Source organism: Pelobates fuscus, chromosome 6 (assembly GCF_036172605.1).
Source record: "Pelobates fuscus isolate aPelFus1 chromosome 6, aPelFus1.pri, whole genome shotgun sequence".
Classification (NCBI taxonomy): Eukaryota; Metazoa; Chordata; class Amphibia; order Anura; family Pelobatidae; genus Pelobates; species Pelobates fuscus.
The window spans coordinates 89,200,326-89,228,159 of NC_086322.1; positions in this window are offsets into that span (position 1 = coordinate 89,200,326).

A 27,834-nucleotide genomic window follows, 5' to 3' on the forward strand; every position below is an offset into this window, starting at 1 on the left:
CGGTATTCCTTAATAAATATAGAAAGCTATTTATATAAAGGAAAAGGTACAAAATAAACATCATGTTAGAGCCAAGGTAATATTTGATTTGTATCAATGTACCTTCATATACATTTTGTCAGAGATATACCTCATATTGTTTTTAGAATACATTAAAATAAACTAGATCAATCTTTTATCGAGTGTAACAGAGACTAAGGGAAAGAAGTAATGAGTGGTATGTATAAAACACCTAGGTTGCTGTACAACATACGGTATACCCAGGAGAGTGGGATAAATGCAGAACCAGGTTAGTGAAAGGAAGCAGGGTATTTAATTTCGTGATATTGTATGTATATGGGTCCCAGGGTGGAGTATTCTGAAGAGTCTGGTGACCCAATACTCCATCCCACCTACAGTGGGTTTGCAAACAGTTTTGGCCAGGATTTCTTGGTGTTTGTTCACCATATGATTAAGGACTATTGTGTACACCTGCAGCTGGTTGATGAAGGAAGGAGCCTCAGAAAGGAGATGAAGGAAGGAGTCACAAGGACTTGTTGTAGCGCTATGAAGTACTGTTTAGTAGAGAGGTTATAATTTGTTTAGTTGGAGCTCAGATGAGCAGAATTTATTTTGGATTATCTCCTGTGAGCTGCCATAATAAACCGAGGCTGCAGACCTTTTACAGTCAAACAAGGATTGTGGTGAAGGTTTCCTTATCCCAGAGGACTGTGCAACTAAAAGATCTCCGACAGGAATATAAAAGTAGGGTGAGTTTGTCACACTAGGAAGATGTGTGTTTTAGTAGGAGGAAAACCTGATAGAACACATTAACTGGGAAACACTGGACTGCTGGAGTGAATTAAGAGTTTACACTGGGCCCATCTCCAGAACTAGCTCATCCATCAATTAACCTCACCCTCCGGCTGGACTGTATCAACACATATGAATATAGGCGTTAGGCGTCATGGCAACATAAATGAAGGTCTGCAGGCACACAGAGTCACCATAAAGATTATCTTCAATGTAGACCACATACTCAAAATCCATCATCACCATCTGTGTTCACAGAGCTCATCACCTTAATGATCCCCTTAATCCCACAACTGAAAGCCACAAATGAAAGAAAGTGCAATCTGTGTTTAAAAGGTAATTTTTTAACTTTGAATCTTGTAATACATGATAAGGAAGCACAATGAAACACACTCAATGTATTTCATCACCTTTATGACTACATGAGTAGTATGACGCGCTTTAAGTGTGTTTCACTGTCTTGCCTAATTGTGTATTGAGGAATAACTGATAATAGAAAACATCTGTCTAACAATTAACTTTATCTGTACCTAAACATGCATACATTATACAAGATCTCCAGGTGAAAATTAATGTTTAGGAGAGTGGAGCATTCCTGGTTTTATATGTAAATATATGCAGGCCCAAAGCAGTCAAGTCCAAGTCCGCAGACATTCTGGGCAAAACCCCACCCTTCATGATGGAGAACATTTTACTGCATTCTACCCCATCCACGCTGGCGGCTTATAAAAAAAATCTATATACCGCCACCTCCTAAATGCAGCTAATCCTTGGTGCCTGCCCTCTGGAGACACGACCGGACCCCCACGGTTAAACTGTGGCTAGACAGAGTAGGTGAAATTCAAGTGGCAGAAGCTTTGCGGGCATCCTTGCTAGGACGACAGACAAATAGCACGGAACTGTGGCGTCCGTGGTTTGAATACCTTGCGCGGGGTGACACGGCGCTGGCGAGGGGCTGTGGAGAGAGTGGGGCGCGCCTCATATTGGGGTCAAGCCGCATGGCCCACTTCTTCCCTACCCAACCATGCTTCTTTTACTTGACCTATCCAGCTACCTAAGAGCATATGTTCTGTTCTCCTTCCTTTTCTTTGCACGTTTGGTGGGTGAGGATAACACTATGAGATAGTGACAAAAATAATTAATCACTACTCAACCCCACAGCAGACTATTATCCAGTTCTTCAATTGACACGGAGTGCGACCTTGTGTTTAATGGCTGACACCCACATAGATACTGAGAACTCTGATCTTAATACCACATAGGTAGACTATATCAGTCCTTGACATGCTTCCTGAAAGTGACTCGTACCTACACTGTACACTTTTGATACCCATGACCCTCCTTCTAGGGGTTTCTTTAAACTGTAAACACCTATGCCGCGCCCATATTTCCTGTGCTGTTATGGATACACCCCTTCTTTCCACACACCCCTTTTTTTCTTCTCTCTTCTCTTCCCTTCCCTCTCTTTCTCTTTTCTCCTCTCATCGTTAGATTGAGGTACCACTCATACATATTTCATTATATTGAGGTACCAAACATACTACATATGATTTTTCAAACTGCTCATGCCCATTTATGGATACTTAGTCACACCAATGCATCTGTACAATACTTTACTATAAATGTTTGGCCCTGCATGGCCACAGTACTTTTATCTGGCTTTGAGACCTGCGAATCTCACTCTCATTGCATTGTACTTTGACGTGTTCTCTACCATCATTTCTTGTTTAATAAAGATTTGATTTCTGTAAAAATATATGTAGGCCCAACTCCCAGTCAGAGGTGCCTCTTTCCAGGGTCCTATTTAACATTGCCCTGCAGAGAGCCCCAAAAAGGAAAGATTTACCAAGCAAGTGGGTTAATCTCATAAGAGCAGGCATTAGTTTGCTATGACAGGACCTGCCATAAATCTAATAATATTTAGACAAATGGAGGTCATTTAGTTGCTCCAATGGCCATTGGAGGGAATGCCCGCCTGCCAACGTCAAGGCAGACCGCCCTAAGCGGGTCCTAACACTGACCCTTCAGCCTGCTTCCTTGAGCTTCTGGCAAAGATATCTCTAATGAGACAGAAAGGGGTATTTTTTATATACACCCCTATACGTATTTACCCTTAATAGGGAACACATGGGATGGGCAGCAGCATTGTAACCAGGTTGTGTGATACAAAGTAAATACAAATACAAAAAGAGAAGTCCTGCGCTTAACCCCTTAAGACCGCAGCCAAATGTACAAGTTGTGATCCAAAAAAACGTAAACAAAACCTGGCATTTGCGCTATATGTCTGTCCAACCATAATTCACCTCTTTCATATTAAATGCACCCCCCATTATTATATATCATTTTATTCAGGGGAAACGGAGCTTTCGTTTAACATCAAATATTTAGGTATGGAACATAATTTAATATGAAAAAAATATTTAAAAATGGGAGAAAATAAGAATTTTTTAAATTTTTTTAGTTCTACGTGACATTCTAACTGTGAATGTCATAATACTGTTTGCTTTTACTGCAATACAATACACACATTTGTATTCAGCGATGTCTCGCGTGTAAAACAGTACCCCCTATGTTCAGGTTTTATGGTGTTTTGGGAAGTTACAGGGTCAAATATAGCGTGTTACATATTTCAGTTTTTTTACATTGAAATTCGCCAGATTGGTTACGTTGCCTTTGAGACCATATGGTAGCCCAGAAATAAGAATTACCCCCATGATGGCATACCATTTGCAAAAGTAGACAACCTAAGGTATTGCAAATTGAGTATGTCCAGTCTTTTTTAGTAGCCACTTGGTCACAAACACTGGCCAAAGTTAGTGTTAATATTTGAAAATGCAAAAAACTAATTTGAACGCAAATTTTGGCCAGTGTTTGTGACTAAGTGGCTACTAAAAAAACTGAACATACCCTATTTGCAATACCCTGGGTTGTCTACTATTGCAAATGGTATGCCATCATGGGGATAATTTTCATTCCTGGGCTACCATACGGTCTCAAAGGCAACCTGGCGAATTTTAATGTGAAAAAACTGAAACGCAAACCTTATATTTGACTCTGTAACTTTTGAAAACACCATAAAACCTGTACATGAGGGGTACTGTTATACTCAGGAGACTTCGCTGAACACAAATATTAGTGTTTCAAAACAGTAAAACGTATCACAACAATTATATCGTCAGTGTAAGTGCCATTTGTGTGTGAAAAATGCAAAAAATGTCACTGTCACTGACGATATCGTCGTTGTAATATATTTTACTGTTTTGAAACACTAATATTTGTGTTCAGCGAAGTCTTCCGAGTAAAACAGTACCCCCCATGTACAGGTTTCATGGTGTCTTGGAAAGTTACAGAGTTAAATATAGTGCTAGACAATGTAATTCCCTGAACTTTTGGCCTGGGTTGGCAGGCAGGTCCTGCAAATTGTAATTAATAAAATGACCTAATTATGTAAAATTATTACATAAATATATGCGTAGAATTATTATATATATATGTGTGTATATATATATGTGTGTATATATATGTATATAATTTTTTTTAATTATTTTTATTTATATATAGGTATATACATAGTGATATATACGTATATACTTATGTATATAGATATATATATTATTTCGTTCTACATGTATTTTGATATCAATATATATATATTAATTTTAAAATACAGTTAGAACGAAATTACGCATGTTTATATATTTTTTATCTATTTTTTTTTTTTTATTATTTTTTTATTTTTTTTTTAAACGTATTTATATATTTATTTATTTTTTATTATATATAAATATATATATAATGAAAATTATATATATATTTAATCAATATCATTGTACGTGTATTTTGATATTAATATATATATATAATTATGTATATATTAATATTAAAATACACGTAGACAGTGTATGCATATTTATGTGTATGTGTGTATATGTGTGTATATATATACTTAGATCATATATATAATAAATATATATATGATCTAAGTATATATAATTTATTTTTACACTGTTTTAACATTTTTAATTTTTTTTTCAGACAGCAGGGGGAGTACCTGTCATTACAGGCACTCCCCCTGCTGGCAATGCCTTGGACGGCTATGCCGTCCATGTGATCGCGGGGTCCTCGCAAGGACCTCGCGATCACATGGCCCTGGGCGGCTGAAGAGGACGCAGGGGGACTCCCTGGGCTACCAGGTAAGTCCCCCATACCGCGATCGCCGGCGTGGGATCGCCGGCGACCGGGTAAGTACATAAGATCGCAGGACGTACTATGACGTCCTGCGGCTTTTAGAGCCACCAAAATAAGGACGTCATAGTACGTCCTGCGGTCTTAAGGGGTTAAGCAGCAAGGACTACAATACACATCAGCCCCAATATATAGTAAAAACCAAAGAAAAGAAAAATGTTACCTGCGCTTTCTCCTTAGCCCCTATGTATATTTAGACAAATGGAGGCTGATGTGTATTGTAGTCCTTGCTGCTCAAGGAAGCAGGCTGAAGGGTCAGTGTTAGGACCCGCTTAGGGGGGGTCTGCCTTGACGTTGGCAGGCGGGCATTCCCTCCAATGGCCATTGGAGCAACTAAATGACCTCCATTTGTCTAAATATACATAGGGATTAAGGAGAAAGCGCAGGTAACATTTTTCTTTTCTTTGGTTTTTACTATATATTGGGGCTGATGTGTATTGTAGTCCTTGCTGCTTAAGGGCAGGACTTCTCTTTTTGTATTTGTATTTACTTTGTATCACACAGCCTGGTTACAATGCTGCTGCCCATCCCATGTGTTCCCTATTAAGGGTTAATAAGTATAGGGGTGTATATAAAAAATACCCCTTTCTGTCTCATTAGAGATATCTTTGCCAGAAGCTCAAGGAAGCAGGCTGAAGGGTCAGTGTTAGAACCCGCTTAGGGGGGTCTGCCTTGACGTTGGCAGGCGGGCATTCCCTCCAATGGCCATTGGAGCAGCTAAATGACCTCCATTTGTCTAAATATACATAGGGATTAAGGAGAAAGCGCAGGTAACATTTTTCTTTTCTTTGGTTTTTACTATATATTGGGGCTGATGTGTATTGTAGTCCTTGCTGCTTAAGCGCAGGACTTCTCTTTTTGTATTTGTATTTACTTTGTATCACACAGCCTGGTTACAATGCTGCTGCCCATCCCATGTGTTCCCTATTAAGGGTTAATAAGTATAGGGGTGTATATAAAAAATACCCCTTTCTGTCTCATTAGAGATATCTTTGCCAGAAGCTCAAGGAAGCAGGCTGAAGGGTCAGTGTTAGGACCCGCTTAGGGGGGTCTGCCTTGACGTTGGCAGGCGGGCATTCCCTCCAATGGCCATTGGAGCAACTAAATGACCTCCATTTGTCTAAATATACATAGGGATTAAGGAGAAAGCGCAGGTAACATTTTTCTTTTCTTTGGTTTTTACTATATATTGGGGCTGATGTGTATTGTAGTCCTTGCTGCTTAAGCGCAGGACTTCTCTTTTTGTATTTGTATTTACTTTGTATCACACAGCCTGGTTACAATGCTGCTGCCCATCCCATGTGTTCCCTATTAAGGGTTAATAAGTATAGGGGTGTATAAAAAATACCCCTTTCTGTCTCATTAGAGATATCTTTGCCAGAAGCTCAAGGAAGCAGGCTGAAGGTTCAGTGTTAGAACCCGCTTAGGGGGGTCTGCCTTGACGTTGGCAGGCGGGCATTCCCTCCAATGGCCATTGGAGCAACTAAATGACCTCCATTTGTCTAAATATACATAGGGATTAAGGAGAAAGCGCAGGTAACATTTTTCTTTTCTTTGGTTTTTACTATATATTGGGGCTGATGTGTATTGTAGTCCTTGCTGCTTAAGCGCAGGACTTCTCTTTTGGTATTTATAAATCTAATAATACATATATAATTAAATGTCTGTTGGATTACCCATCCTATTATTTGACATCGAGATACTTTGTTATAATCTCTGCATATACTGATGATTACTGATGATGTTTTATTGGACCGGAAGACCCCTGGATGCATACTTGTATTTCTCTATTAATTTTATGATTTGCTGCCTTGGTATGCACATTTTGTTAGCTCAAGAAAGCAACACAGGAATTACGACATCAAACAATGTTCTTTTTAAAAGTATGATTTGTCTATTAGCACATATCCTTACACTGCACCCCAGGGCTCCATTTTATGGTCTTTACAGTAAGCGTACCTCTTTCTGGATTTTTTTAAAAAAAAACTTGTGGATAGAGAGTACAAATTATAAAATATGTTGTTTATGCTATTTAACCTTTACCACCCAACGGGCTTTCACTGGTTTGAATTTTAATGAACAGTAAATACATATATATATATATATATATATATATATATATATATGGTGTATTGGTAGAGTACTTAATATGACTTATCTAATAAAATTATGAGCTCTAATAAGATTTATTATTTGGATCCCTTCGGCTCGCTTTTGTTGCTTATTTCTTTATAGAAACTAGTACTTGAGTCACAAGTATTAGTTTCTATAAAGAAATAAGCAACAAAAGCAATCCAAAGGGATCGGAGTATTACACTATGGCCGATCGCATTCCTGGAACAAGGCGTGGAACACACAAGGTGGAACTCAAGACGGACACTTCACATAGCTGTTTCATAATTAGGCTTGAATCAAACAAAATGGCGGTCGCGCCAGCTAGCAGGAGCCACGGCCGATACAAGAAAACCAAAAACAAGTTGGCAATGATTACAGGGAGGAAGCACGCCAAATTAATGATAAAAAATGGGACTTTGATTATTAAACTTAAAGGGACACTACAGGCACCAAACCACTTCAGCTCATTGAAGTGGTCAGGGTGCACTGTCCCTGTCTCATTTAGTCCTGCAATGTATACCATTGCAGTTTTTGAGAAACTGCAATATTTACATTGCAGTACTAATGTTTTCTACCAGATAGCCACTAAAGGCGCTTCTGGAGTTTACTCTAGGTCGCCAAACTGATCCTGGACGACTGATAGTGAGTGTGTGTGTGTGTGTGTGTGTGTGCTTATCAGTAAGCTTGTCTGTAGGGAGCTTGTTTGTGTCAGTGAGCTTGTGTATTGTGAGATTGTCTGTATTGAGAAAAGTCTGTATTATGCCTTCCTAAGAATTAAAAATTGTTATGGCAGAACAGACTGATGATTGTATTTACTATTAATTAAGTATATAGTCAATAGTCTTTCTAGGACTAGATTCTTGCCTCAGCTTTATCAAGGGCTGGACAAAAATAGATTCAGGCATTTAAATTCTGAAGGGCCCAGTAGAATGGGGCTATAATAAGTATAGGGAATGTAGTGGCTGTGTACAAGGGATATAGAATGTGTATATAGAGGATGTTGTGTGTGTGTATGAGGAAGTGTGTATATGCATAGGGAATGTAGTGTGTTTATAGGGGGTGTAGTGTGTATTTAGTTGATTTAGTGTCTGTGTGTTCCAAGGATGTGGTGTGTGTAAGGGCTGTAGTGTGTGTTTGTGTGTATGTGGTGTAGTGTATGTATAAGTAATGTACTGTGTGTACAGGGAATGTAGTGTCTCTGTATAGGAGCTATTGTGTGTATAGGTAAATGTCTATGTATGTATAGGAGATGTCATGTGTGTGTGTGTGTGTGTGTGTGTGTGTGTGTGCGTGGGTGTGTTTGTGTGTAAAGTGGGGTGGAATAGGGGCTGTATTCTGTGGGAAATTAGAGCTATAAGAAGTATGTCCCTAACATGGGATCAATTAAAAAAAAATTTTAATAAAAAAAAAATACATATAATATGGCAAGATGTCCCAGCTTCGTACCTTTAACCCCTTAAGGACCAAACTTCTGGAATAAAAGGGAATCATGACATGTCACACATGTCATGTGTCCTTAAGGGGTTAAGCAAGGAGGGAGGACATGCATAATCCCGGTGGTCCAGTGGAGACTCTAGTCTGCAACTCCTTTGCGTGCAGACTGAATGCATGCCTCCCACAAGTTCCAGTACAGTGTAACAATGGACAGTTGCCATGGTAACACATGAAAATGCTCTGAACAGCCGGAACTTGCAGAAAATATATACTCAGTCTACTTGAGTATCCCCATGTCATTCCACCATAGTTTTAGGGTACACGGGCCAGTAAGGAAGATCTTTGATCTTCCCACCTGCCATAAAGATGCCCAGCTTTGTGATGGAGATCTTTTGATCTCCCTGTCTGCCTTGGCCCATAGCCATCATAGCCCAATGGCCAATCCCACCCTGGTTAAAACCATAATACAACTTTTAAACAAAAATGCCTTTACATGCCTGAAATAGCATCACTGGATAGTGCAATTATTGTAGTACCTGTCTTCCCACTGGCACTATCAATGCAATATTTTATTCTTATAAATGGGATATTAAATTGTGTGATAGTGAGATTTATTAATCTGAAGAACGTTCAGTTACCTTTAGTATAAAATTATTGTACAGGTCAAATGTCCTTAAAGTCTTTCTTTCTTAACCTTAGAGCAATAGATGCATAATCATTAACATATTTTACATTATTCGGCATATAGAAACAATATTTCAGAGCAGTTAACAATAACATTATGTATAAAATACAGCTATAATTAGTTTGTCTAATTGGCAAAAATGAAGACATAGCATTTGGAGTCCGAGTCATCTACACAGTGGGTTTGCCAATATTACGTAATTTGCACAAATTGTGTTTTAACAATAGAAAGTGACTTCACTTTCAAATTATACTCAATTTGTATTAACTGCTGCTCACATGTTTACATAGCAAATTTAGTACAACATTTTCCTAAAGTTAAATGGGTTTTAAAATTCCTTGGAGCATAATTACACATAGCGAGGGCAGACTTCAGTAAGCAGATAAACTAGCTGTCTGCACACAATGGGCTCAGAAACGGGGCCATGTGGTTAATATTTTCACTTTTTGTCACCACTTCAGGCACAGTTTCCTTTGATATATAAATGCAAGGACTTATTTTAAAGTAGACAAAAGTGGAAAATAAGCATCTACCACCAGGTGTTTAAAGAGTTAATTATATATATTGGAGGTGCATCCTCAATGTTGGGTTTCTGAATTCTTCTGGTAGGGTTACTGGCATATCAGGATTTTCCTAAGAGACCATTTATGTGAGGCGTCTAACAAGAAGAAGGAAATGAGTGGTAACTTGAGTGGGAAAACAATATAATTGGCAATAGGAGGGATTATAGATGGAGGTGTTGAATGAAAGCCAGTTATTCTCTAATCGTTTAGAGTTTATTTATGGGGAGAGATCACATTTGTAAAGGTTGGACGTGAGCTTTTTTTAAAAATGCTTGAATTCTGCAAATTGTGTCTTATTATGTACTAATTTATTTAGAAGTGAAATATTTTTCCATTTGGTTATTTTGACCCCAATTTTACGAGTTGGATCTCAACTCATTCCAACTCACTTTCTATTGAAAATACTGCTCATTCTTACTCTCTTGCATTTGCATAATTTAGCCACCCCACACTGCCTACTTCTTTCTATTAGGACACAATCCGATATTTAGTCAATAACTTTCTAGAGTGCTCCCCATGTTTTCACAGATGCAAATGTGTGTGTTTTTTTTCTTACAAATGTACATGACCCTTTCCTATTCAACCATGACCTTGTCTTGTCCATACAGAAGGAGTATGACAAAATCAGTCTGGATGAACTTGACTGCCCTGTCCAGAGCCAGTCCTCCCCATTGAACACATTTAGGATGAATTTCCTGACCAATTCTAATCACCTAAAATCACTGTCCACCCAAGTGTTGAAAGCATGGAATAAATCTCTGCAGTGATGTTCCACAGCTAGTTGGAGGCTGATTTAACAGCAAAGTTGGGGACATTTCTATATTAATATCCACAATTTTGGGGTGAGATATTTGATAAACAAATGTCAACAAAGTATACTGTTACAGTGTGTCTACATTACTTTAATTCTCTTTTTATACAGAGAAATCACCTTTGCATGAATCGCTTCTTTCTGCAAGAAGGGATGGTATTTGCTATTTGCCGCAGTTCAATATAATAAATAATTTAGTACAAGTGCAAAATGCCAAAACATAAACATCGTTAACTTAACAGAATGCAGTAGCTTAGAATGATTTCAGTCTATCCAAAGCTCCTGTTTAAAGAACATTTTGTTCAATTATCTTTTTCAGTCACGAATGCCGGCATTCCATTCTGAGGTAAGACACTGGTCAACTTTTGAGGCATCATGTAAAGTTTGAAAAGTCGTACACCTCATCACGCATCATTGTTTTATTTCTTTTGGCAGTTATCGTTTGATCTGGATTATCTATCTCAATGGTAGCCTTATGAAAGCAGTGTGATTTGTTTATATGTATATGCAGAGAAAATGTTCAACGTTCTTTTGCAAATTCCAGAATAAACTATTAAAAGTTCTTTTAATCATTATGACATTTTGTACATTTCATTTTTTGGGTCCTCAGTTAGGCTGATTTGCTATTTATTCTTTAAACAAACGAATCTCTACTGATTTCTTCTGACAAATGCCAATAAAACAAGGTATCGTTTTTCAGCGAATATTAACAGGATTTTTCAGGAGACATAGGTATTAGGTCTTTTTTTCGTAGACTAAGCAGATCTACAGGCTATTAGATTTAGTTTTTCTTGAGACTGAGGATGGGCTGTTCCTAATATATGCAACAGTAGCAATCGTGATTCTTATAAAGCCAATGTACATTTATAGTGAGCCAAGAGCAATGTACTCACTGACCATTATTTAATCAAATGCAATATTTTCCTCCTTCAAGATTATACACAAATGTAATGTTCAATAGTAGGCAAAAGAGAAGGTAATTATCTCATCTAATTAATAAAACAATAGTATTTTCTTTCACAGAGAAAATAGGGGTTATTAACTAAAGTGTGAATTGTTGGGAATCCAAAGTAAATTTAAAGTGGAATTATAATTTGAAGCCATTAGAGCCAAACTGGAAATATAGGTGACGTGTAAATAACTCCTGATTTGGCTATTTTTGCCTAATATTTGTAATTCATTCTGAGTTGACTTTGAATTTCAGACAAGTGACATTTTAGTGACTCCGTTAAACGTTTTATTTATTACTTACAAAATTTCCATACTAGTAAAATAGTTCAGTAGATTAATGTGCCAACTGCAATATCTTACCAAACTTCCAGGTTTGATAACCTGAAGGAAAAAAAGGTAGTATGGGGCACAGACCCAACATGCGTTTTTTAGAAGTAGTGCTGCTGTAAAGACCAACATATATGCAAAATACAAATGAAGGGAAAAGGATGTGCACAGAAAATACAGTTTTAAATCTTACAAGACCACTTAAAATCATCTATGATGGCAAATAAATATGGGGATTTACTTATACCATATGGCCATACCGTGTTAAGCCCACCACTGCGTCACAGTAAGATTTAAAACTGTATTTGTATTCATTTGTTTATACTGTTCCCTTGTGCCTCTGGAAGCAGTTTAAGCAGTAAGTATTGCTTTTGGCATGTTTACCGTGTTAGCAGTGGAGATTCGTCCACAAGGACAGCGCCCCACCAGCTTTGAAAAAAAAAAAAAAGATATATATATATAAAATTAAACTATGTATTTTTTTCTGTTCAGCCTTTAAAGCGGCACTGTAATGCCAAACTTACCTTTCTTTCTGTCTGTCAGGATTTGTTTTTCATTTCTTTCTGGGTATGTTTGTATTTTGAATGTGCTGATTAATAATATGTCACTGTTATTAATATTGGATGTATGGTTTTAGAGTTATGAAAGTTGGGTAAAATGTATGTTTAAATTGTACGTATAATTGGGTTACCTCTCAGGCTAAGGGGAGGGAATCTGTGGGATGTAACCATTGTGTGATTGGGTAATGGATAATTGTATGTGGGCGTCTCCCTTGCAGGGGAGAATTGCATGAAAGCAGAGCGTGTGTAATTAAACCTGAGTTCTACTTTACCCTCAATTTGGAGTGCCGTCTCTTATTGGGGGAATCTGCTACAAGGGATTGGTATGCTTGTCATATTCCCTTGCTACATCACTGTTAAGCCCTTGGAATAGCTGGTTCCTGTTTTGCTCTCTGGAGGAGTCTACGGTGGTTATGGTGTCTGCTACAGTGCTTGGAGGCCTCAGGAAGCGCTAGGAGCATCCATCAACGGAGGTACCCAGTCGGGGTGCCAGGCGATCCGTTACACCGACCTTCCCTCCCTCTCTAAGTATCTCCTTCATTCAAAAACCTCAATATTCTCTTCTCTCCGCCTTTACAGATATGTTAGGCAGCAAGGAGACACCTTCTCCTGACATTCAAATGCCACAAGCACTTCCTGCCTACCCCTTGGCAATGGACGTAAGCAATGAGTCATGTGATGCCCTTTAAGAATCATGAGTAGTGGCAAATGACTGACTTGCCAGCAGGGCCGGACTGGGAATTCAAAGCAGCCCTGGAAAAAAAATGTATGCCAGCCCCATAAGTTCTTGTGCCACGTAATGTGTATGTGTACACTGGCGTACATATAGCGGTCGCAGGGGTCGCAGCTGTGACCGGGCCTGTCACTCCAGGGGGCCCGGCCGCTCTGCAGACCCCCGCTACCAGGTGCCCGCCATCATCATTTGCGGCCCCAGCCCGCGCGGCAAACCGCCGCGGCCGCATTTTAAGGTGCCCATCGAGTGGCCCTTATAGCATGGGCCACCCGATGGGCAACTTATGATGGGTATGGATTTTCAGGGGGCCCGGTCAGCGCTGCATCGTTTTGAGATCACAAGCTGGGAGGAAGTGACTCCCCGTCACTCATCCCAGCTATCACTGAGAGCCCGCACGGGAGGAAGCAGAGGGAGTCAGAGTAGGAACCCAGGGAAGGTCACCCTCCTGCACTTAAAAGGTAGGAAACAGGAGGGTGACTTAAATATTATGTGTGTTTGTATGTATGTATGTATGTATGTATGTGTCTGTCTGTATTTATGTATGTGTGCCTGTCTGTTTGTATGTATGTGTGTGTGTCTGTGTGTGTGTGTGTGTCTGTTTTTCATGTGTGTGTGTGTGTCTGTTTTTATGTATGTATCTTGTGTAAGTGTGTGCCTGTCTGTTTGTATGTATGTGTGCCTGTCTGTTTATATGTATGTGTCTGTATGTATCGGTCTGTCTTTGTGTGTGTCTCTGTATGTGTGTGTGTGTGTGCCTGTCGGGGGAGGGAGTTAGAGGGGGGCCCCATGGATCAGTTTTGAACCGGGGACCCATGGGTTGTGTGTACGCCACTGTATGTGTGTGTGTGTGTGTGTGTAAATATATATATATATATATATATATATATATACACCGTTCAATCTTGCCTTGCACTCCTGCTTTAATATAATCACTGTTTTAATACCGGGTGCTAGACTGTGGTCAGAGGCGGCTCTCTAGGCGATTTAGGCAGCTGCCTAAGGCCTTGCGTTGCCTGGGGCCTCGCAGCCACCTAAATCACCTTAGGGCAGACTGTGTTAGGTCCTCGATCAGTGACCGAGGACCCGACACCAGCAGTGGCCCCGGTGGCTTGCTCTGTATGCCGCTGGTTGTGAGCCCCTCCAGTCTGCATGGCCAGAGAGCGCCAATCGCAGACACAGGTCTGCAACTCCACAATGTGCAGAGCTGCAGACCATTCACTCCATCAATACCCCCTCACACCATTAATACCCCCTTCACTCTATTAAACCCCCCTTACACCATTAATACCCCCCTTACACCATTAATACCCCCCTTTACTCCATTAATACCCCCTTTACTCCATGTATACCCCCCTTTACTCCATTAATACCCCCCTTTACTCCATTAATACCCCCCTTACACCATTAATACCCCCCTTTACTCCATTAATACCCCCTTTACTCCATTAATACCCCCCTTTACTCCATTAATACCCCCTTTACTCCATTAATACCCCCCTTTACTCCATTAATACCCCCCTTCACTCCATTAATACCCCCTTTACTCCATTAATACCCCCCCTCACACCATTAATACCCCCTCACACCATTAATACCCCCTTCACTCCATTAATACCCCCCTTCACTCCATTAATACCCCCCTTCACTCCATTAATACCCCCTTCACTCCATTAATACCCCCCTTCACTCCATTAATACCCCCTTCACTCCATTAATACCCCCTTCACTCCATTAATACCCCCCTCACACCATTAACACCCCCCCTTCACTCCATTAATACCCCCCCTTCACTCCATTAATACCCCCCTCCCTCGGCTTACTGAAACTCACTACACACACACTTACTACCAACACTCACTACAGACAGACACACTCACAGTATTTAATCCTTACCTGGCACTGGAGTATTCTCTGGGAGGCCACACTCTTATGCCTGTTCCTGCAGCAAGGTCCACTGCTTGTGTGCAGGAGGCGGGGCTTCCATGCGGGGGCGGAGCTACAACGTGGGGGCGGAGGTACCATGCTGGGCCGGTAAGTGCTAAGAAAGGTGCTGGGAAGGGAGACTCAGTGCTCCCTGCGTCTGGCACCAGCCCCCAGCACCTGCCTCCTGAATTCCCTCGGACTGACAGAAGCTGTTACAGTCCGAGGGAAAAATTATTTAAATAAAACATTAGGGCTTCCTGCCGGCCCCAGGTGCTGCGGCCCACCGGGAAAATTCCCGGTATCCCGGTGGGCCAGTCCGGCCCTGCTTGCCAGGAGTTTTCCTGTTCTGCCTCAACTTTAGCTTATCTGGTCCAGCAACACTATCACATTACATGCCATATATACAGCAGTTCCCACAGCAGGGTGGACATTCCCAGTTTTCCCTGTGGGCCTGTCATTTGCTATTGTGGGAATCTCATACTCCGTGTCTCTTCTGGTCTCCACTTCTGTGTGTACCAATTACTTGAGCTGTGCAGCAGTAGGCTGAGACTCCCCGTGAGGCTTTTTTAATGTGTAGTCAGAAACAGGGAAGTTTAGGGGTTACCATGGAGCCACCTATGAGTGGGTTAATCAGAGCATATAATGATCAGGAAAGAGCACCCAGGAAGCAACCTGCATGTGAACCTGTTGCAATGGCAAAGGCGGCATAGGAATCTCTTATGGGGACTGTAATGATGACATTAGGGACATGCAATGGGGTAAAGAAACATGATAAAGAGGGCAATGTGGCCTGTACTGGAGTCAACAGGACCTGTAACAGGGCAATGGAGACCTAGGAATGGGGACCAGTAATGGAGCAAATGAGTCCTGTGAATGGGATGATGTGAACATGTAATGAGTGCACTGACAATACCCACAGCATTCACTCATAGCAATTTTATCATGTGCACACTATTCACAAAGTGATTTTAAGTTGCCATGTAAGATTTCAAACTGTATTTCTTTCGTGTCTGTGCTATACACTTGATGTATTTTGCATATAGTTCGGTCTCTGCAGGAGCACCACTATTAAGTAATGCATGTTCTAGGAGTACCCCATCATTTCCTTTTTTTCTGTGTATATTTGGAATCCAGACTTTGGGTTCAGCACCCACCCCTCCACTCCAAGTCCATTTTTGGATGTTTACACATGAAAGCATAGATTTAAAAAGAGACACTTGAAGCAGTGTAAAGGGACACATCACTGTCCAAATACACACAAATAAAAAGTCACAATTTAGTAGATATTCCACCAATGAAATCATGCATGTAATTCTTGCATTCCTGAGTTTAGTTTCGCTAAGCTAAAAAACTAGGAGTAATAGAACCGTATGTATGATTGACAGCAAGATTATGGCGTAAATATTGTTGGATTAGCTTTCCACATGATTTAATATATTTGATAAACTTTTAAAATTGTATTTATTTATAATATATTTTACCAGGAAAGATACATTTTCAAGTATTTCCTGGGTCCACAAAACAGTGATACAATAGGGTACAATAAAATACAAAAACAATATTAATACACAATATATACAAAATGTAACATAGAACAGGTAGGGAATATATACTCAACCAAGACACATGCATTCTGTTTTGATGTATATAGAGAGGGATCTCTTAAAGTACTTTAGGCTTGGGGAAGATTTTAAAGTGTGTGGGAGGTCATTACATAATGAGTTATTAGTATGAAAAATATTTAAATGTTTTAATATTTTGATATTTTTTTATATCTTGATATATATTGTTATTTGTGATATATATTTTTATATTTAAATATGTGTGAAAAAAATCATTTGAAAATCAGAAAATATAAAATTATTTGGAAAGCGTATATAACATTTTACATCGAGGCCTCAGTTGGTTAGTAACATCTTGACCTCTGGATATATTTTCACCAAATAAATGGAACTCTCAGTGTGTTCCTCAAAGCGAATATGTGGATACTGTAATTTGAAAACAGATATTGATTCTTTTATACTTTGAAAAAAAAGATACTTAGACTTCCATTTGGATCAATGCCAAATATTTCAATGTAACCTGCTGACATACAGGCACTTTCATTTTATTATACTCTAAGGCTCATTTTAACCTAGCTGTTATAGAAAGATGGATGGTCTGTTACTTCCTCTCCAATCTGTTCACTAATGGAGAGGTCAAGTTGACTGACAATAGGTTGAGATAGATGAAACATTACAGCTTTGGAGGGAGAACCAAAATGTAGCATAAAAGCAATCTTGACAATAAAGAAAATTGACTTATTTATGAGTAACTATATTTGTTTTGTAACTACTTTTGACCTGATGTTATGAAAAGCTAGTCCTGTCACCAGTTGAATCCATTCTTTAATGTAGTCACAAATTGATCCTGATCTTCCGTCCTGCAGTTATTTGAGAGCTTTGTCCATATTGTCTCTAATGCTTCTATAACTCATTAGGGAACATCACAACCACTCATAATAAAAGTAGCATGTATGCATAAAGTGTTAAAAGTAATAAAAAATAATCTCACTCACAATAAAAATATACACGAATATGCAAAGTGTTAAAAACGGTATATGCAATAAGCTTTCACATATGTGCCATGATGTAGCAAGATCGAAGTAGACTAGATAGAACATGTTGGGTTCAGATTAAAGGGCCACTATAGTCATCAGAACAACTATAGCTTAATGTAGTTGTTCTGGTGAGTATAATCAGTGCCTTCAGGCATTTCAATGTAAACACTGCCTTTTCAGGAAAAAGGCAGTGTTTACATTGCTTCTCAGATGGTCACTGTAGGTGCTTCCTGGGGAAGTACTGCACAGTAGGCAGCACTGCCATCCAGCGTCTCCATGCACTGCATGGGAACTCTGAATTTTCCTCATAGAGTTACATTGATTCAATGCATCGGCGTTTGGCCCTTCAATGCATCGGCGTTTGGCGTTTGGCCCTGCCCCCTGGCGGATTTTAGTCCGTTACAAGCACTAGTATAGTGCTTGTAACGGACCGCCTGGTACCCCAACCGGGTACCTCTGTCAAGATATTAGAGTCTAGTATGGGGTCCCAGACATGGTTGAAGTCCCCACATATGATAGACACTCCCTCTTGTATTGTAGTTAGTTTTTGTAACAGGTGCTGTAGGAATCTGCCTTGGTTTGTATTAGGTGAGTAAAGATTCGTGATGGTATACATCATGTCGTTAATAGTACATTTCAATATAACATATCTCCCATTTGCATCTAGCTCTACGGAGATCAATGTAAATGCTACCCGTTTAGATATTAGTATGGAGGTCCCCTTGGACTTCGTGGGGGATGTCGCGTGGTATTGGTGTGGGTATTCGTTCACCGATGGTGGAATATAGTCGTCGGTTCTATAGTGTGTCTCTTGGAGACAGATGACATCTGCATCTGCATGTTTAAGTTCTCTATACAATTGGTGTCTCTTAACCGGTAGGTTTAAGCCTCTAACATTTAGAGAATAGATTTTTTATGGGGGTCTGTACCCCGTTTGTTTAGTTAGGGACATACCAAAGTGTAAGCACCAATGTGGGGGGTTCGCTCGCCCCAGCAGCATCAAGTCGAGCGACTTTCCCCTATTTGAGGGTAAGATTTGGACACACCTCTCTCGCCGTCTTATGGGTGAGTGGGTATCCGTTGGGACCTTAGTGGTATTGAGAGCCCTCTGGGCTTGGTTCTCTGTATAGGTGTCCTGTGGGTACCTGTGGGTTGTAACTTGTCTGGTCCCAGCTAGACCAGGGGGATTCTGGGAACATAACATTAACAGGGTAAGTAAGCATAACAGGAATGTCTGATGTGCCATATGCGGCATAGGTACTATTGAGTACCTCTGGGGGTGGAAGTGCAAACTTCCTCTCGTTGGGGTGCTTTCCCCAACTTGGCCCACACATTAACAGTTAAGGTGGTCATGGCGTCTTGGTAGTCTGAGCCCAGGCTACCCCTGTTGTGTGTTTTGCCAAGTGTGTTTTTTTTTTTTTTGTATAAACTGTCTAACTGTGGCATAACCTCAGCATGTCAAATAGCATCATACGATACCCTTGAGTTCCTCCATGGTCGGTTTATCATGACCAGTCTCTCAACAGTCTCTCGGTACAGCTTGCAGTCTATTTGTCAAGTGACACTGTCTTTCAAGCCTTCTCTTTAACTTTTCTCCAGTCCGTGGAGGTTCCGCCTGTCCTCTGCGGGCTCCGTCGCTGGCTCGGTTCAGTTATGCCCCACCGTTGTAGCATACGGGTCCCTTCCTCAGGTGTAGTTATGGTCGACACTTTCCCTCCTTTGGACACCAGTACTTTCACTGGGTATCCCCACCGGTATGGTAGTTTGTTGATCCTGAGCTGTTCCGTGACACTTTTAAATTCTCTCCTTCTTTTTAGCGTATATGTTGATATGTCCACAAACACCATCAACCCCCCATAGGGTTCTGGAAGTTTCTTCTTCGCCCGGCTCGTTTGGAGCACCACCTCTTTTACGTGATAATAGTGCATTTTTACGAGGACATCTCTCGGGTTGTCTTGGGGTAATATATATATATATATTTTAATCTTTGTGAAATGTGATTTTGTTCAGCTAAGGTGTCTGACAATTTAACATTATTTTTTTTTTTTCAATGTGACTTAAAGATAGCTGTCTCAGAATTCCAAAGACACTCCTTAGAGCACACTAGAAAAAAAAAGGCAGTGAGGTAATTTCTCTTGAAAAAAAACATGGTAGGCTTTCTATGAAAAGGCAAATATGTGTGGAGGAAATGAGGAGCTCAGGCGCCCAGAAATGTTGTATAATTAAGTGACCTGAAACAGTGAAAGGGACAACAGAGATTTGTTTACAAAGCATTCTTAATTGTTTACTTTAATGTAGGGGTCACCAAATTGTACTTTTGGCTGAAGTCATATGTGATTCTGGAACCTAGTAATGTCCTTAGCATCTGCAATATTCTATCCTATTATGAAATTGATCTTTAATATTGTTAACTTGGTCAGAAAGACAAACAAATCACAAAATATATTATCATAATCCTATTATCTGGCCCCTGTAAATGTCTTCATATTTAGGTCCATTAAGGACTCAACACTATTGCATGCATCAGATTGCCAAATGTGTCTGTATTTGCTAAAAAAATAATAGTTCCCCAAATTAGTATCTGAAGTAATTTTTTTGATCTCTACATACAGTAAAACAGTATTTATATTATTTCAAGAATAAAAGGTAGAAAAACGAGCAACTCACAACCAGCCTGTTGCAACCTCAAAGTGTGCTTTCCTTCCAACCCTCTCCCTGGTTGATAGATTAGAGCCCTGCATCTTTTGAGACTATTGTGCCTCTTGAGCTCCCCTGTAAAGTGAGAAAGACTGTGGCCATAGTCCATCTAATGCAGAAACACTGAATAGAGAGGTATGTGTGTTAAGTTGAAGTATTTTTGAGAGCATATAGGTAGATACCCAAAACATTGTATTGAGATCAAACACAATAAAACTCCCTGAAGTGCAAATAGAAAAATGACTGTTAAGCATACCTGAAGTTGGACTTTGAGAAGCCCTCCTTGAGCAAAGTCCAATGGGAGATATGCAGATGATGCATAAGTGGCCTTCATAATTTTTAAAAGGAAGAAGTTTGGAACAACCAGGTCTCAAACTAAGCAATCAGGGGAGAGAGACGAACCTTGGTAAAACACCTGAAAGCTTGGAATTTGCAAAAAGGCACTTAAAAGACTCTCAGAATGTAAGAGACAAGATTCTCTGGTCTGATGAAATGAAGATTGAACTTTTTGGCCTCAATTCAAAGTGTCATGTCTGTAAAAAAACAAGGCACCACTTGTCATCTGCATGATACCATCCCAAGAGTAAAGCATGATGGTGTTAGCATCATGCATTGGGGTGTTTTTCAGTGGTATGGTCTGGGAGATTGGTCAGGTTTGAGAGAAAGCTGAATGCAGCAAAATAAAGAGGTATCCTTAATAAAAATCTGGTTCAGAAAGCTCAGGACCTCAGACTGGGCCTAATGACAGGAGAATGATCCTACCCACACAGCCAAGACAGCACAAGAGTAGCTTAGGAACAACTCTGTAAATGTCCTTGAGTTAGCCAGAGTCTGGAATTAAACATAATCGATCATCTCTGGTGAGACCAAAAAATGTCTGTCCACAGATGGTCTACATCCAACCTGACAAAGTTTGAGAGGATCTGAAAGGATGAATGGCAGAAAGATTATTGCCTAAAGTCCTTCCATTAAGTACTGAATTAGGGACCTGAATACCTATTTCAATACAATATTTCATTTTCTCTGTTTAATATATTTGCGTTGTGGCAAAAATTGGGTCTTTGCTTCCACGTTATGAGATATTTAGTATAGATTGATGTAAAAAAATGAATTTAAACAATTGATGCTGAATGCTTCATGAATGCACTATATATACTGTATACACATAGGAGGAAGCATTTCCCAAGTAAGTGGATTAATCTCATATGAGCCGGCATTTGGCTGCTAGAGTAGGACCTGCCAAGAATGGGGTACTTTGACGTTGTGGCAGGCTTATGCAATGTATGTTCATATACTGTAACTAAACCCACATTTGTTTTTGCCTAGGTGAGGTGTTTTTAAATAAAACTATTACAATCTGTAAGCTTTGAAATTGCTGTTTAGTGAATAAGCGAGTGTGCTGGATCTTGTATGTTATATATATATTTATTTATTTATTTGAAAAAAAAATCCAATACTATGTCAAACATAGTTGCTATTGCTAAATGTCTATTATTAATGTTTTTTAAACTTGCTTAAAGTCAGTTTTTACTCGATTTAATTACGTATCCATCTGTATCACGTTCTTCTAACCTTTTTTTTCCAAAAATTAATTAGAGGATCACGTAAAACCCAGTTTCTGACACTTTTGATAAGAAACTAAAAAACGTTAACCTCAGATGTTTTCAATCAATCTAATTATGCTGACACATACTATCCTGCAATCCTACACTCAGTCAACTGGTTACTGACCCCAACATCTTCAGGGGTCACTATGTGCTTGCTGGGGAAGTTCCAGAGAGTGGAATTTACTGAATTAATAAACTGGCTGACTGGAGAATTTCCTAAATCTAAACAGTATGGAGAAATAGGGGTTTTTCTGTAAACAGATTTCTTAAATACACTGCATACGATTATAAGCTTTGCTAGGCCTGAGAGCTTACAGATTTGCAGAAACAGTTTATATAATTTCCGTTATCACAGTATTTCAATTTACATAGAATTTCATATTCACTATTGCTCCATTGTAGAATATTTCAGCACCTGTCACATCCAGGTAGAAATATACATTGATTTTATAATGATAAAAATATTTTCTTTAATGTCAGTTGGCTATCTATATAGTAATATTGGAAAGGTGACAGAAGATGATATATAGAAGGCGTATGCCTGAAGTTGTGGGAGGGATTTAGGCGTATATAAACCCAGCAAACCCCTACTCACCTGTCTTCGTCGATTCCGGAAGCTCGCCTTCATTCCGCTTCACAGACCCTCTGACGTCATTCGTCCGCGACGTTCGCACAGCCCGCCGGTCAGCACTGTTTCCACGAGAACGCTGGCATTCAGTAAAGTCCCCGACAACCGTAAGTTCCACTTCCTTAGATCATTAATTCATGTCAGTTGTGCATTCGCATTCGGCTACCTTAAACAGCTCATAATTTATCTTACTCACGTTTCAATGAACGCCATTCAAACCAACGCATCTGTTAACTACTGTACAATCACTTATCCTCCATAACGCTATTCTTTGCTCGAATTTTCATAATTTTCGGTCTGTATTGGTATTACTAAACTAGTTTTTCCCTTAGAGCGGCATGCTTTTATACACATATGACATTTCTAATTTACAACCAATTCAAGTACTTGTACGTTTCTGCATAACAGGAAGGTATTATAGTTTGGTGTAGCGAGTTATGGTGACAGATTGGGCAATAGTTTGGGTTAACATTAAGTCCTAGACACTACCTTATCTTGAATTTCACTAGCAGTTGTTATGGGATATACAAATGGGTTAAACCTAGTATGTGTATATTTTTATTTACTTGCTAATTTAATTTTTTTTTTTTTTTTGTTAAATTTATGGGTCTCCTCCGTATGCTTTGTTTTAAAAATTACAGGGGTTCTTCCAGGATACGTTCTTCAATTAAAGCTGTGTTACAAGTTACGGTTTGGTTAGTAATATTTCCCTTCCTACACTACGTTATTCCTTCCTACCTTGCTCACTACTAATAAGAGTCGGTAAAATTTTCATAAACTAAAAATTGGCTTGTTTCTTTTCTATTTTATCTAACATCACCTGTGTCCGTTTTCTACAATTCGGGACGTCAGCAGTACAAGCCGACAGTAAATTACTCTCTAGGTCATCTTAGGTTAATCCAGTCACTAATTCATCGTTCAGGTAAGTCTAATATATTACATCACGAGCACGTTCAGTCGCCGCTATTCTCCCGTCCAGTTAGTCGTTGCTGGTTGCTAGGATTTTAGGAGCCCAATAGCGGTAATCTTCCCCTGGCTTCTTCGCCTAGGTTAGTGGTCCCGCGAGGCCAACTCCCATCCTCATCTCGGAGGTACTACGCCCCTCGGGCCAAATCATAGTTAGCCGCCTCGCATTTTGTATAGAGAGGGCCTCACCAGTCACCCCCAGTCTGTCTTATGGTTACTTCCCACCGAGAGGCCAACACCCCGCCACAACGCTCAGTGGCCTCAAATCCCCTCGCGCCAACTCATAGATAGAGCCTCTCAAGCCACTTGGCACTTAGCAGGGCCTCACCAGTCACCAACCTAGTTAATTGCTTCGCCACGGTGGCACTAGCTAGCCAACCAGCACACACACGCACGCGCATAAAAAAAAAAAAAAACATTTTAACTCTAAGTTTCCTTTCATGCCGTAGCATGTCAACAGCCTCGGTTCCAGACGATGAACAATCAGTCGCAAGCACTCCGTCCAGATCTAGCTCCCAGCCAAGACAACCTAGTGCCTCATCCAGCTACAGATCCTGGACTATTCCAAAGATTACGGCCAAGCTCAATAGGAGGAATATTCCCTTCCCGGCTACAGCCAGGAAAGCTGAACTCTTCCGTTTGCTTAACGCCCAAATTACGGAGGATTCACCAGGCCCTAGTTCTGACGGTTCTATACAGAATAGTTTAGCTGAACTGCGGAGCATGATGTCCTCTTTGGTCTCCTCTGTAGCCGGCATTAGTACCAGGCTAGATACCCTGGAAGCCTCTGGTCGGTCCGGCATTACGGAAGTTCAGGTTCCTCCGGTACAACCAGAGTCCGACTTAGGAGGTAACTCCACTAATACTCCTGTCAAAAAGTCTAATGTAATTAATCCTGTTCATTTAAGCCCACAAAACCTTAGACGGGACATAATAGAAGGGAAGGATGTTAACTTAGCTTCCCTCCTCATCGCATCACAGGATGTTATCGAAAACAGGGCTTACACCTTTGAAGATATATCACTAGTGATGAAAGCCAGGGACCCTAGGCTTAATAAAAAACTTAATATTCCCGAGTTCGTATTAGCCTTTGGGTTATATCGAGACGTAATTTGCTCCGCTTTCCCGTACCGTAGGGAAGAGCTGGACTTATATTTGCACAAGCTGGTGGACCTAGCCTACAAGTACGGTGGTTATGCATTCTACGACTACCACAAGTCCTTTTCAGCCAGATCAGCCGCATCCCTGGCACAGTTCAACACTCCCACTGATTGGAGTCAGTTGGACACTGAATTATTTTGTAGGCATTTCGCCGGGCTTAGGACACCAGCATGTGCAATTTGCGCTTCAGCTTCTCATACTTCGAACTTTTGTCCTAGTACCGCAGTTAGTCCATCTACTAGTTTCGCTAACCCAGACTATTCTGGTCAAAGGGAAATGAAGGACAAATTGGGCAGACCCATAGTGTTTCTCGGGAAAACGCAGGTTTGTAACAACTTTAATGAAGGGGGATGTAGTTATAGCGCATGTAGATTGCTCCACGTTTGTTCTGTCTGTTTCAGGGCACACGCAAAAACGATGTGCCCGAACAAACTGTTTCCAAAAAAGGCAATTACTCCAATAAATGTACCAAATTTGCAACGCTACCTGACTGCACATCCTTCTTCTCAATTAGCGGACTTTCTCATTTCTGGTTTCACCAAAGGCTTTCACACAGGTTTTGTGGCACTCCCTTCAGGCACACTAGAATGCCCCAACCTGCAGTCAGCAATATCCGACCCAGCCAGTCTAAAACTTCTCCTCGACAAAGAGGTGGAAAATGGTTTCATGATAGGTCCCTTCACCACACCACCTTTCACGTCCTGGAGGACAAGTCCTTTAGGTATAGCCACGGGTAAATTCAACGACAAAAAGAGGTTAATAATTGACTTCTCTGCTCCGCACTCTTCCACCTCCCCAAGTTTAAATTCCCTTATTCCATCCGAAGACTTCTCACTGCAGTACGCCAAGATAGACGATGCCATTCAAGCCATTGTCAACCTCGGTAAGGCAGCCTGGTTGAGCAAAACGGATATCTCGAATGCTTTTAAGCTGCTACCTATTATGCAGTCGCTCTGGCACCTACACGGGGTCAAATGGCAAGGGGAATATTATTTTGCTACCAGGCTGACCTTTGGCTCAAAAAGTAGCCCGAAACTTTTTGACTTGTTTGCAGAGACCCTGAATTGGCTGTTACTCAACGAGTCCAGATGCCCAGTAGTAATCCACTACCTCGACGATTTTCTGTATATAGAACCTCACTACTGCACACCGCTCAGCCTACATAGGGCACTCTCCTTATTTGAGGAACTTGGTGTTCCCATAGCCGCAAATAAGACTGAGGGTCCCGATACTGAAATCACCTTTTTAGGGATCACGATCAATTCTGTATCCATGCAAACCAGCCTCCCTCAAATCAAGGTGGGCAGGATTTTAGATTGCATTCACACCTGCACCAACCTCGGGTCTTGCACCAGGAAAGAATTACAGTCTCTCCTGGGCTCTCTTAACTTTGCCATGAGAGTTATCCCGCAAGGCAGATCTTTTATCTCCAGGTTACTCTCGCTGCTACACGGCCTCCCTGACGACGACACAAAGATCAGTTTAGACGATTCAGCAAGGGATGACCTAGAAATGTGGAAACTATTCTTGTCCTCGTGGAATGGTAGGTCATTGTTCATTCCTCCCATCTCCGACGATTCCCCAGTTATCTGGACAGATGCTGCAGCTTCAGTCGGGTACGCAGCAATATTTGGGGACGAATGGGTATTTGACAGTTGGCCGCCTGAGACTAACACACTAGATAACTTTGACAAAACCTCAGCGTTATTCGAAATCTTTCCCATAGTAGCAGCAGCACACATTTGGGCTGAAAATTGGAGGGGTAAAGCGGTTAAGTGTTTTTCGGATAACATAGCCTGCAATATAATTAACAAAGGCTGGTCTCAGTCCCTGTCTATCATGAAGTTAGTTAGGAGGCTCACCTGGTTAGCAGCAAACTGGCAGTTTTACATTTGTTGTATACATGTTCCAGGAATGTTCAATAACGCTGCTGACGCATTATCACGTTTCAATTTTCAGGAATTTTTCCGCCTTCACCCTACTGCGAACAAGCAACCCAAAACTCCCCCACAGTTTGCAGATCTAATCATGCTTTAGATCAGTTATTGGCCCAGGGTAGAATTCTAGCACAGGCCGGGTTATCGGCTAACACAAAAAGAGCGTACAATAGGGCATTTGAAATGTTTAATAATTTTGTACGCAACTTTAACATAATAAATCGATTTTCAGTAGAAACTATGGTTGCATTTTCAACTTTTTGCCACACCTCATTAAAGCTTGCTTACAACACCATCAAACTATACTTAACAGGTATACAACACTTCATGCTTACTATCTATCCCGATAAGACCCCTTTCTTGTCCACATACCCAATTAAAAACGTTCTTAAAGGTATCCAGAGACTAAATAACCATAAAACCCTTGAGAGACTCCCAATTGATAGTAACATCTTTGAGAAAATCTCTGAGCTCTTAGATAAAGGTCCTTTTGATCCCCCTACTAATCTGATAATTAAATCCGCAGCTTATTTGGCTTTTTTCGGATTCCTACGGCCCAAAGAGTTTTCAGTAGAAAAAATAACAGACACAGACACTTGCCTTAAACAGAGAAATTTGTCCAAAATAAATGATCAATATATTTTAGTTATTCCCCGTACAAAAACAAATCAAACAGGCCCCCCTGTGGAGGTTAAGTATTTCCCTACAGGGTCTAAATGTTGCCCAGTCCAGGTGCTGGATAACCTGGTAAGTCAACAGATTAGGAATCCAGAACTGCCGCTTTTGTCCCTACAAGGAAAACCTCTCACGACGAAACATTTCATGCTATACATACGTTCATTGTTACTTAGACTTAGCCTCAACCCAAACTCCTTCTCAGGACACTCGTTTCGAATCGGAGCAGCCACCACGGCTTCAAGTAATCATGTCCCATCACACATAATAAAGAAAATGGGACGCTGGAAATCTGCAGTGTATAACCGGTACATTCCAAACCCAGAGAAAGAGATCAGACTCGCTTTTCACAATATGTCTAAATAATGTTTATTGTTGTGGTGTTAATAAATATATAAACGTTACTTACTTTTTGGCCTCTTTTT